We start from the raw sequence: 13,457 nt of genomic DNA, 5'->3' as shown, positions 1-13,457 counted from the left end.
AATAGGGCTTTTTCCTATTTATTTAAATACCCCTAACTTAAAAAATTCATATATTTGTGTAGAAAAATCACAAAAATAAAATAAAAATACTCTCTTGCTCACTGAACAGAGGAGAACAATGTGGAATAATTTTCAATAGCATATTTTATTTTTAATTAATTAAACACTGTTTTGAATCATTTGATTCTCCATGCATATTGACACATCACCTTTGCTTGAAATTTTAGCATGTTGTAGCCTCTATCAAGAAAAACATCCCTTAATTTTTCCAAAGTCAGAGAAGGTTCCTAAACAGAGATCCATATTTTTCAAATTTTTGCACATTATTTCCTTTAAATAATCATGAAAATTAGCATGTTAATTAGAACATTCTAAGAAAATTTTGGAAAGTCCACCATGACTAGAGGAGCTTTCTGCTTGAAATTTTAGCATGTTGTAGCCTCTATCAAGAAAAACATCCCTTAATTTTTCCAAAGTCAGAGAAGGTTCCTAAACAGAGATCCATATTTTTCAAATTTTTGCACATTATTTCCTTTAAATAATCATGAAAATTAGCGTGTTAATTAGAAAATTCCAAGAAAATTTTGGAAGGTCCATATTTTTCAAGCTTTTGGAAATAATTTTATGGGTCAAGTCATTTAAAATGTATTTAATTTTCATGAACACTAAATCATTAAGATAATTAATTTTGAAAGATATAAACATTTAAATGACTTCATTTTTATTTCCATTGTTATTTATGATCCAGAGAACTCACCATAAAAATTTCAAAATATTTTGAGTTCATTTGATAACTTAAATTGATTTTTAAAGATAAACATCATTTTTGGCATTTAAATAATTTTTAAAAATCAAAATATAACTAAAAAATTTATAAAAACTTATTTTTTGAGTTCTCTGTGATCAAGGGCATTTTCTAAAAAAAATGATAAATAAAGATATTGAATTTTAAAGCTTAAAATAATTTTTAAAGGCTAAAAAATGGATTTCCACTAAAATAATTCCAATAAATCAAATAAAATTTAGAAAAATATAAAATCTTCTTCTATGAGTTCTTTGACTTCAGCAAAACTTTTTAAAAATATAAAACTTAATTTTCTCCATTTAAAATATTTTATATTTAATAAATACCCCGTAACTTAAAATAATTCTTAAAATTCAAATAAAATTTAAAAAATCATGAAATTTGGGCCAAAGACTTCTCTGGTCTAAAGTTAGCTCCGTTAAGAATTTCAAGGGATTAAGATTTACCTTGGTCAAGTTAGGAATTTTCTTTGAAAAATCTTATTTTTGCATGTAAATAGTTATATAAATTAAACCAAATTTTGAAAAATCACGTCTTCTCTTTTGATGTCTTAATTGACCCATGAATGAGGTAGGATAGAAATTCCAAAGTCATTTGAATTGAATTTGACAAATTATGAAGTGATAGAGCCTTAGGGGCAAATGTGTAATTTTGGAAAATTAGCCTTAATTAACATTTAGGCTTAATTTAAGGAGGGACATGGGTAACCTCTGATCTTCTTTCCTCATTAAAAAGATAAGTTAATAAATTTCTTTTTAGAAGTTTATTAAAATTAAATGATCTTGGAGTTAGGAGTATGAATTTTGAAGTCAATAATTAATCAATTTAATACCCCTATCTTGATTTTCAAATAAAATCCAAATCATGAATCTTGACCACTTAAAGCTTAACCATTTCAAAACTAATTAAGACACTCACCTATGTCTTAAGGCCTTAGCGCTGACTTAGGCCAAATCAAAATTGACTAAATAAGGATTAGAGAAATAAACATAACCTAATAAAAAAATCCTTGAAACACCACTAAGCCCAATTAGGGTTAAAATTTGGCTAAGTGTTCTAACAACACTAACTTGCCTCTTTAAGGGTCTTCACCCACAAAATTCTCAAATTGAATCACAAGTGATAAATACCCTATTCTTAGGGATAATTGAGACATCAGTGTTCACTGAGTAATAAGCGTATTTACAGTACGACTTATTAAGCAACATAATAAGTTTAAAAGAACTCAGGATTTTCAACCAGGCAGCGAGAGAGTAGCACAGACCTGCTTCTTTCTCTAAATCTGTTGGATACCTTGAAGAACGACTAAACTTAGTATGTTTTTCTTGATAAGATCATCCTTAATAAAACTCCTAAGCACCCATCAAGATATGACATAGGGTTAGAAAAACTACCAAAACCTTACTTTTTACCTCTATATAAATTGCCTTGACATGCATTTTAAGTTTTAGGTGGTGGAACGAAAAGACTCGTCAGGTACGCTTTTACAGGTTTTAGTATTTTCTTTCTTGTACTTTTATGCTATACTTTTGTGCTTATATAAATTTTCAGGGAAAAATAAAACTATAAGGATAGTCACAAAACCAAAACTAAAACCAAAACTAAAACTAAAATTAACCAAAATAAAATTCACCTCCAAAAAATTCAAAATATAAAACAACTCAAAATTTAATCACAAACATCACAAAAATAACAACTACAACTAAACTAAGACATCTCTATCAGATGATTGGGAATCCCTCAGAGGAGGTAACCTACTATTGCTAACGAGGCTTCCCACAATCTAAATGAAAGTATGTTATTCATTAAGTTGAGTTTATTAAATTCATTTGGATTAAGTGAATTCAATATAAAATAGTGGTACCAGAATGAGGGAACCATAGGATCTTAATTGGTATCACTCTAATCAACTTTAACATGCCCCATAAAATTTAAAGGACTGCAATCATAGGGCCAACTGATTTCACATCATAACCTGACACACTAGAAAACTTAAACTCGTCACGACAAGGAGCTTGGAGCTAGCATGATGGGCAGCACGATCATCTTCAACATCAAAACATGTCTACATCAGCTAAACCATTTTTCTTCCTTAGAATTAAACAACCAAGCCATAGGATTTTGAGGTTGTTCGCTTATGCAACATAAATCTTCACCTCATTTTTAGGCCTTTGTATCTTAGGATTCCGAGGTTGTCGTCTGTCACGACCTAAATCCTCACATCTTCCAGGCTATTTGTATGATAGTTTCACACAAATGTAAGCCATAACTAATAAAATTAGCAGGATGAAACACCTAAATATTTCTCCTCGGAAATGAAGCCAAACGTCAGGACAGCTTAGGAAGTCACCGAGGTTCTCCTCTGGATCCATGACATCCCCTAGTTCTTCATCCTTTAAACTCTACAACAAAATGTTCCAAATTTGAACCAATCCCCTTTCACACCTCTATGTCCGATCTCATTGGAAAGTCCTACCCTTTGAAACTCCTTAAAGATAATGTTTCCTGATTCTTATCGAGAGTCTTCTTAGGTGACTTTGGTCATTTATGATGTAATTAACTATAGGGGCTTGACCTTATAGGAAGAATGGTCTGAACCCAGCTTAATATAAAACCTATTTAATTCTTTATATTAAATAGGGGAACTTGTGAAAAAGATAAAGGTTTCGCAGACCAAAAAGATGTCATATATTCTTTAGTTTATTTGATCGAGTCTCATCGTCAAGTCTTGTGTTTATCCTTCGGGATAGATACAAGATTTGAGGTACAACGCTCTTTCATTTAAACTATGAAAAATATGGGGTCGGTTTGATTTCATATTTTTCTAAAACTAAATATATATGTAAATTAAAACCTCCTTCCGAAGCAGGCGACATGATTTCAATTCCGGTGACTGGCAGCTTCTTACGGGCAACTCCTCCAACCAAAAAAAGCGCCGACATGGTGTTATTGAGGTGTTATTATGGTATTATTTGAGTGATTTTACGGATGCTTTAATGGTATTCTCGACTGGTATTTTTTCAGTTTTATTATGGTGTTAATGTAGTATTATTATGGTGTTATTGAAATATTATTATGAAGTTATTGTGATGTTATTGTGTTGTTATTACTGTACTATTGAGGCTTTACTTTGGTGTTATTTAAGTGGTATTACGACAGCTCCATGGTGGTATTCTCGGCTGGTGTTATTATAGTATTATTGAGGTATTATTGTGGGATTTTTTAGGTGTTATTATGGTATTATTTGAGTGATATTAGAACGTCTTTGATGGTATTCTCAGCTGATGTTATTTTAGTGCTATTATGATATTATTGTGGTATTATTATGGTGTTATTGAAGTAATATTATGTAGTTACTGTGGTGTTATTATAGTTTTATTGTGATGTTATTGTTGTATTATTGAGGTGTTATTGTGGTGTTATTTGAGTGGTATTACGATGGTTTTGGAGGTATTCTCGACTATTGTTATTTTAATGTTATTATGATATTATTATGATGGCTTTGGAGGTATTCTCGACTGGTGTTATTATAGTACTATCATGGCGTTATTGTGGTGTTATTTTTGTGTTATTGTGGTGTTATTGAGATGATATTATGGTGTTATTTGAGTGGTATTGTGTCGCCTTTGTTGATATTCTCAGTTGGTGTTATTTCAATGTTATTGTGGTATTATTATGATGTTATTACAATATTATTAAGGTGTTATTCTAGTGTTATTGTACTCTTATGATAATTTTATTTGTGTGGTATTTTAGTTGCTCTGTGGTGGTATTCTTGACTAGTGTTAGCATGATGTTATTGCAATATTTTTGTGGTTTTATTGAGGAGTTCTTGAGGTGGTATTCGACTGGTGTTATTGCTTTATTACTGAATGGTGATGTTTCAGTTCTATCGTGATATTCGATTGGTGTTATTATGAAGTTCTTATCTTTTTTTCTCTCGATGATTTCCACACCAAATCATGTTTAAACTATTTTCTAAATGTGTAGTTCTGCGAGTCTAAAAATTTTTGTAATGATCCAATTACAGACAATTTTTTTTCACACCATTGTCCACAATGAAAAAGAAGCATATGAGTTATATTGTGCTTATGCACATAAAATTAGATTTAATGTTCAAAAGAGCAACAGTAGTTTTTTGGTCGAATTCGAGGAAAATTAAGATGAAGGACTTTTTATGCAGAAAAACTGATTTTAAAAAAGATTCAAAGTTCACCACCAATAAGTTAAAGTTCAAAAAAGTGGACACAAGAGCTAGTTGTCCCGCAATGATTCGATATGTTTTTTATATTGAAGGCAACTGGATAGTTAAAAAATTTATAGAAAGCCATAACCACCCCTTGGTGAACCCTAGTGATAAGCATCTTATTCATTCCAATAAAAGATAAACAAAATCAATACAGATGTGCTCAGATTAATGACATAATCAGGGATTAGAGCAATAGATGCATTTAATCTCACTGCAACATAAGATGGGCAAGTAGAGAACCTTGAATGTATAAAGAGAGATGCCTTCAATTTCATTCAAAAAAAGAGAAGATCTAGAAATGAAAATAGAAACTCTAATTCTCTTTTATAATTTTTCACGGAAAGACAAGATAAGGATAGCATGTTTACATGAGACTTCCAAATTTTTGAGTTTGATAGATTGATGAGCTTTTCTTGGAGCGATGGCATGCCTAGGCTTGATTATTATTATTTTTAGAATGTTATTATTTTTTGTACAAGTTATAGACTGAACAAATAAAATTTATATTGTGCTTCTCTTATTTGGGTGAACCACCATTGACAAAATATTCTCTTTGGAGTTGGCTTTTTGTCAAACAAGATGATTAATTTGTTCAAGTTGCTATGCAAAACATTTATTTGTATAATAGATGACAAACATCCAATAATAATTATTACTAATCAAGATCAAGTAATGACAAGAGGTATAGAATATTCTCTACCACATATAAGATATAGATTATGCTAATAGCATATCTACAAGAAATTTCCTTCGAAAGTTCATTGTGGTATGGATAGTAAAGTCTTTAATAAGCTATTCTATAAATGAATGAGCAAATATGACTCTGAAGTGGAGTTTGAACAAATTTGGGTTGTCGTGATTGAGAAAGGAAATCTACACGACAATGTTTGGTTAGATTATTTGTACAACACTAGACATAATAGGTTAACAAAATTTAATATTGAAACATTTGGAATGAGAATCTTATCAACACAAAGAATTGAGTCTACAAATAATATTTGTCATGGTATCTCCAAGACAACAAGCACCATTATCGATTGTTTTGTGGGTCTTGAAAATGTCATGAAAACATGGAGGCAATTGAGAAGGTCGAGGATTTCAAATGTGCTCAGACTGTAATACACCCATTGTTAAAATCAGCCCAATTTTGAGGCAGTCAGCTTCATTTTATTCAAAGAAGTTGTACACAATGTTCCAGGAAGAGTTACTATATGGATTATGTAGTCTTGTTGTGGAGTTCTCTACAAATAGGGATTCAGAATTTTACATTAAAAATTTGGATAATTAGGGGACAAACAAACCTTAGATTGTTAAGTTTGATAAGTTTAGTTCTGAAATTACATTTAGTTGTAAAAAAAAATTGAAATAATGGGGTTATTATGTGCTCACTCTTTATGAGTTCTTAGCTTAGAAAATATAACAAACATTTCCAATAAATATGTCTTTTTTGTGATGGTCTGTTCATGTGAAAAGGGACATCTATAACAGTTATAGATATAAACATCTCAAAGAGGCATAAATGTAGAATGTGAATTCAAGTGGCCTCACATTTCACACACACGTCTAAAAGTTTGCATATCAAATTAGTACCAAAGCACAAGAAAATGAAGCAGCTAAACAATGCATATTGGAATCTTTGAAAAATTATCAGTCGATGTTGATGACATATTAAGTTGAAGATAACTTTAGTCAAAGTAAAATTTGAATAAGAAGAAAATAGACAATAAAGAATGCAATTTGAATGACCCAGTGAAGATGTGACCAACGGAAATATCTAATTCCGGATTAAAAAGATATTGCGAGAAAAATAAGAGAGCAAAAAGTATATATTCCTGTACTCAAAATCAATTTTACTATATGCATCATTACGTTTCTCTAACATAAACTATGATATACAGAAAAGGAGAAAGAAACTTCATCAAGCCAAGAACCAGCCCCATGTGACGCAAATTTGTGTGCAATGTTGAATTCTCTCATTCAAATATACAATGGAAATTGAGCATCATTGGAATTTTTTATTATTTCATTTTTCTAAGCATTCATTCATAATTACTCCAAAATAGTAAGAATTATTTACATTACATCGCAATTCACGGAAACATATACTAGGCTGATGATGGATTCCATTCGTGAGATATAATTCCTCACAAAGTATTCAATTATATAATTATGTGTATGGATTTGTGTAAGAAATTCTTATAAATTTGACAATTATTTTGAGTTTGGAATCATTAATAAAAAATTGGAGATGAATCATTAATCAATGTTGATCGTAATGTTGTATTATTCCAAAAATTTGTCTTAGTTCTACGGTGGTTTTAAACTGAATTATTGTGGTTTTATTTTGGTGTTACTTTGGTGTGTTATTCCGTTGTTGATGTGGCATTATTGAGGTAATATTTTGGGGGTTATTGTCATGTTATTGGTGTTATTGTCATGTTTGTCGTGTTATTACCGTGTTATTGGAGTGCAATGTTATTGGTGTTATTGTCGTGTTATTGAGCTGACATTTTCATGTTTTTGGGTGAGGTACTATTGCAATATTATTGTGTTATTGTCGTATTATTTAAGAGAGGTGTTATTACCATGTCATTACAATATTATTAACGTATTAGTGGAGTGTAGTGTTATTGTGATGTTATTGGAGAGGTATTTTTATTGTATTGTGATGTTATTGAGGTGTTATTTTTGTGTTATTGCAGTGAGGTATCATTGCGGTGTTTTTGGGGTGGTTATTTTGGTTGTACTGTGGTAGTTAATAATGTTATTGTAGTGTTATTGCATTGTTATTTCTGTGTTATTGGAGTGAGGTGTTATTGTGGTGTTATTGAAGTGGTTATTTTAGTTTAATTGTAGAGGTTAATAGTGTTATTGTCGTGTTATTGCAATGTTATTGGAGTTAGGTGTTTTTTTGGTGTAATTGGAGTGGTTATTTTGGTTGTATTGTTACAGTTAATGGTTTTATTGTTGTGTTATTGTCATATTATTGTCATGTTATTGGTGTTATTGTTATGTTTGTCGTGTTATTACAATGTTATTAGAGTGCTTGTTTTAGTTTTATTGTTATGTTATTATGGTATTATTATCATGTTATTGTTTGTTATAGGAGCGAGGTATTATTATGGTGTAATTGGAGTTATTGAAGTGCTATTGCATTGTTATTGTCATATTATTGGAGTCCGGTGTTATTATAAAGGTATTTTGGTTGTATTGTGGTGTTATGAGGTGTTATTGACGTGTTATTGGAGTGAGGTGTTATTGCGATGTTATTGAAGTGGTTATTTTGATTGTATTACGACGGTTAATGGTGTTATTGTGTTGTTATTATCGTGCTATTAGAGTAAGGTGTTATTACGGTGTAATTGGAGTTGTTATTTTAGTTGAATTGCGGCAGTTAATAGAGTTATTATCGTTTTATTGCACTGTTATTATTTTGTAATTAGAGTGAGGTGTTATTATGGTGTTATTGAAATTGTTATTTTGGTTATATTGCGGTGGTTAATGATTTTATTAATGTGTTATTGCCTTGTTGTTGTTGTGTTATTAGTGTTCTTGTTGGATTGTTGTGTATTTGTGATGTTATTGGAGTAGTTCTTTTAGTTGTATTGTTATGTTATTGAGGTATTATTGTCGTATTATTGTGTTATTATTTTTGTGTTATTGGAGAGTTGTGTTTTTGCAATGAGATATTATTTTCGTGTTATTGCGGTATTATTGTGGTATTATTGGTGTTATTGCAGTTTTATTGTGGTTGTATTGAGGTTTTATTAGATTGTATTGAGTTGTTATTATGGTGTTATCTTTGTGTTATTGAGGTTGATGCGGTGTTATTGAAGTCGTATTGAGGTGTTATGTGGTATTATCTTGGTGATATAGTCATGTTATTTAGGTTTTATTGAGGTGTTATAGTAATGCCATTGTGGTTGTCTTTTGGTGTTATTAAAGTATTTTTGTCATGGTATTGTCATAGTATTTTGGCGATTTTAATAAAAAATGAAGCACACTTAACATGGTGATGATAAAAAATCCAGACAGGAAAAAATTAGTTATAAAGTTTAGCATTCATTGATAACATCAGTTTAAATCCATCAGAGTATCAATTATGTATCAGACATAGCCCACAGACACAGTTCATAACTAAATTCAGCTCAAAATTTTGAAATGCTACCTGTCAACCCAATTTCTTGTTCCAATTAGCTCTCTCAGTTTGTACTAATGTTTTCGTATGTTTGCATACAAACATGCTACAATCAACATTGTTAGTTTTCATTGGAGGGCATATAGCCATAATAACTGGCCATTTCAATGGATTACTCCAGAAAGTTTTGCCAATATCTTTTACAAAAAAATTGATCTTTAAAATTTCAAGTTAAATTAAATCACATATATTACCTTTATAAAATCTAATAAAAAGACCTTATCATAAAAAAATAATAACTAATAAAATTGAGCCTTGTCAAGATACAATCTTCGCCCTTTAGAAAAAATAAAGATCTAATTTTTTGTGTTCTTTATGTAAACTATTATGTATCTCATGTTAGATATTAAAGAAGCATTTTCTCATGTACATAATATTGTATCTTATAGTTTCTTACTAAAAAAAATTCACAAAGTCAAGTGATAGATAGGTGTTCACTCAAAATTCTTGAATGCCAAATATATAAGGAATCCTTAATAGAAATTCATTAATGGACAAAGTTTTCATTCAAAATATGTCATTATATTAAGTGATTATTTAATCTAAAAATCTTAGATAATAAAAATATTAAATTGTGCATGTTCTCTATAAATTTTAGAAGATAAAGGTCATCTAAAAATTTTAGAAAATAAAAGCATTAAAAATCTCATAAGATACAATTCATTTAAAACTCTTAAGAGATGAAAGCTTTAGAAAGTATATACTCTTAAAAAATATTAGAAGATAAAAACTTCAAAAGGAACATTTCTCTAAAAATCTCAAAAGGTACATGTCATGTAAAAATACTCAAAAAAATTTATGAAAGATAAAGATTTCATAAAAATTGTAAAAGTAGAAAAAGATCTCAGAGATGATGACATCAAAAGGTATAGGTGCTTCAAAAAATTTAAGAAAGTATAAACTTTAAATGATAAAACAAACTCTAATTGTCTATAAGACCATAAGTATAAATATAATTAAGTACATAATTTTCTTATTTAAATCAAACATTTTTTTGTATTATAGATTTCTCTACTTAATTAAAAATTTTAAGGAACTTATTTAAACTACTATTTATCCTTTGTTATATATTAATGAAAGATTTTCTTTTATAAATAAAATTACATCTATCAGTTTTTTCCTAAAAAAAGCTAAAAAGACAAGTGATAGATAAGTTTTCACACTAAATTCATGAAAGCCAAGGTCTAAAAAAACCTTAATAAAATCTTATTAATGGACTTAATCCTCATTCAAAATATTCCATTCGAGTAAGGGATTAATAGGATCTTCATTTGTCTAAATATCATACAAAATAAAATCTTTAAAATATACATATTCTCTAAAAATACTTAAAAGATAAAAACTTTAAGAGATAGATGTGACATAAAAATCATAGAAATGATAAGTTCAGTAAAATCTCATAAGATACAAGTAAGAATATATATTGTCTTCAAAAATGCCAAATGACAAAAGCCTTAAAAAAATACATATTTTCTAAAAAATTGAAAGGTACATGTCATGTAAAAATCTTCAAAAAAATTTTGAAAAGTATAAATTTTATTGAAAAAACTTAAAAGCAGAAGCCTTATAAGATACATGTTCTTTAAAGTCACAGAAATCAATGGAACTAAAAGATATGTGTTATCTAAACAAATTAAGAAATTGTATGACTCAAAAGATATAGATATTCTAGTTACCTTAATAACCCTAAAAATTATAAAATTCAAAAACTACTTTTCTACTTATATTAAGTATTTATGTTGACCCTTATTACAGATTTCTCTACTTATTGGAAAAGTCTAAGAAACTTAAGCTTCGAAAGATATGAGTCATTCATTTACTTACAATTCTTAGAAGTTTATAAATTTCAAAATTTACATTAACTTCATTAACCTGTGGATAAAAGAGATGCAAGACTACTTAAGAGATTTGAAGAGCACATAATACATGTCAAAGTCTTTACTAATTTAAAATTTTAAACTACTATATTTTAATTAGCAGGAAAAGTCTTTTTATACTAAATCAAATATTCAATTATAATATTTTAAATTTATTCAAAGATTTTATTCTCAAAGACATATAATTGGTTTAGTCTCTAATAAAAGATCTTATAAAATGAATTACTTTTACATCGAGATTGATAGTTTATCAATAACTTGATTTTAGATGTCTGTTAAAGTTATATATTAATACAAAGTTATATTCTTCCAAAAGTTGGATATTATTAAACTTATTATTAGATATACATAATGTCAATGCACTCATTATCATCTCATTAGATATTTCTTAAAGACTTTGCAGCTTTTAAATCTTCAAACGTCTACATCAATTTTCAATGAACTGCATCTCTCATCTCTAAGTTTGTTACAAGGATATAATGTTTAGCAACAACATATCTCAAATGATTCTAATAGCATCAAAGCCAACATCAATATTTGGCAAAACCAAAATTGAAATCAAGTTTGGATTAAGTTCATGCTCTATCTTTGGTAGTATCTAAAATAATTTATAGATTTATATTAAATTAAAATATTAACTGAATGAAAAATTATAGGAACCTAATAAAAAACATATAAAAACTATGGAACAAAGTAGCTCGCAAAAGTTTCTTTTCAACGACATCATAAACATTATAAAAGTTGCTCTTTTGAGGATTTAGTAGAATTTTATATGAAAAAATGTTATACATGAAGCACTTACCAACTACCACTTACACATTTTTTAAACAAAATACACTAAGAAGAATTTGAAATATTTTATTAAATAACTATAAGTTAAGGAAATCATTAAAAAAAATCATTAGCTTGTGTAAATGAATTAAAGATAGTAATTAAAAAATAATAATTTTAAAAATTTTGAAGTTTAAAAAATTTCAATTTTACCAAAAGATAATATCATTATCAAAAAAATATTCATGAAAGTAGCCAAAGATGTCATCATCAATCACAAAAAAAATATAATAATTTTTAATATCAACAACAAAAAAAGCTAAAATATAGAATATAGAAGTTCTAGTTGAAAAAAAAAAAAAAAAAAAGAGAATAAAAAAAAGGAAAAAAAAACCAAAAATAAATGTTCATAAGCATCCTATAAAAATGAACTCAAATTTGTAAGGAAAAAAAAAAGATAAAAGGTATTCATGAAAGTCACTCAAAAATAGAAAAAAATCAAGGTATTGCTTTTATTTTCATTTTCATTATGTTTCCACATCAAAGTTGCGATGATGAATTAAGATGATGATCATTCTCATGAATGAAGCTAAATTTTAGGAGCATCTATAAGTTTCTCTAATCTAGAATTTTGGAGCTCTTAGTAAAGCAGTATTGGAGCTTATCAGAGGAATAGGCATCACCTATACAAGATACTCTCAAGCATTTAGAACTATTGGAGCTTCCAAAAGAGAAATTACACATGATTTAGGACTATATAAAATTCTTATAACAGAAAGAATCATAGACTATAAAGAAAATTTGAGAAATTCGAGAGTTTCTCTTACTTATGAGAGATATCTGTACTAAAAAGGAAGGATAATGAGTAATTAAATTGTGTATTCTTTATTTAAAAGTTTAGAGTTATTTATAAAAAATTTAGTAATTTTTGTGGTCATTACAAGAATATATTTAATATTTAAAATAAGATATATATTTTTAAAATAATAATTTATGATTACTATAGTGTGTATATATATGTGCACAAGTACATAGGTGTGTGTGCACATGACTGCACATGCAATTGTGAGAGCAGACCATCATTATAAGTGAAAACCAACTAGGCTTGACCAAGCTCAAGCATAACTTTGGTTTTGTACATGCCTTTTCCAACGTGCTTTGGGATCCTTGTAACTACTTTTTGATGTTTTGAATCAACTTCGATACTTCAAACAACTCATAGAACCTAGACAAGAAATTCTGATAATTTTGAAAAGCTTGGAGCAATATTTTCCAACAATTTTTGCTTCAGTCAATTAACCATCTTTAGAGAATGGTAAAATATTTTACTTGGTTCAAAAGCTCATGTGGCGGTGCTTATTGATGTTTATGAAATGGTCACTCTTTATTCACTTTTTGATATTATAAGTTAACACTGTTTACTTTGTCAAAGATTTAATATAAATTTTTAAATAATCGACGACCTAAAATAGTTATTGTCATTATTGAATTCATCTAATCAAATACATACATACATACATATATACATATATATATATATATATACATACATACATA

This window comes from Phalaenopsis equestris, unplaced genomic scaffold (assembly GCF_001263595.1).
Source record: "Phalaenopsis equestris unplaced genomic scaffold, ASM126359v1 Scaffold000257, whole genome shotgun sequence".
NCBI classification, from domain to species: Eukaryota; Viridiplantae; Streptophyta; class Magnoliopsida; order Asparagales; family Orchidaceae; genus Phalaenopsis; species Phalaenopsis equestris.
This window is presented reverse-complemented; position numbering follows the sequence as displayed.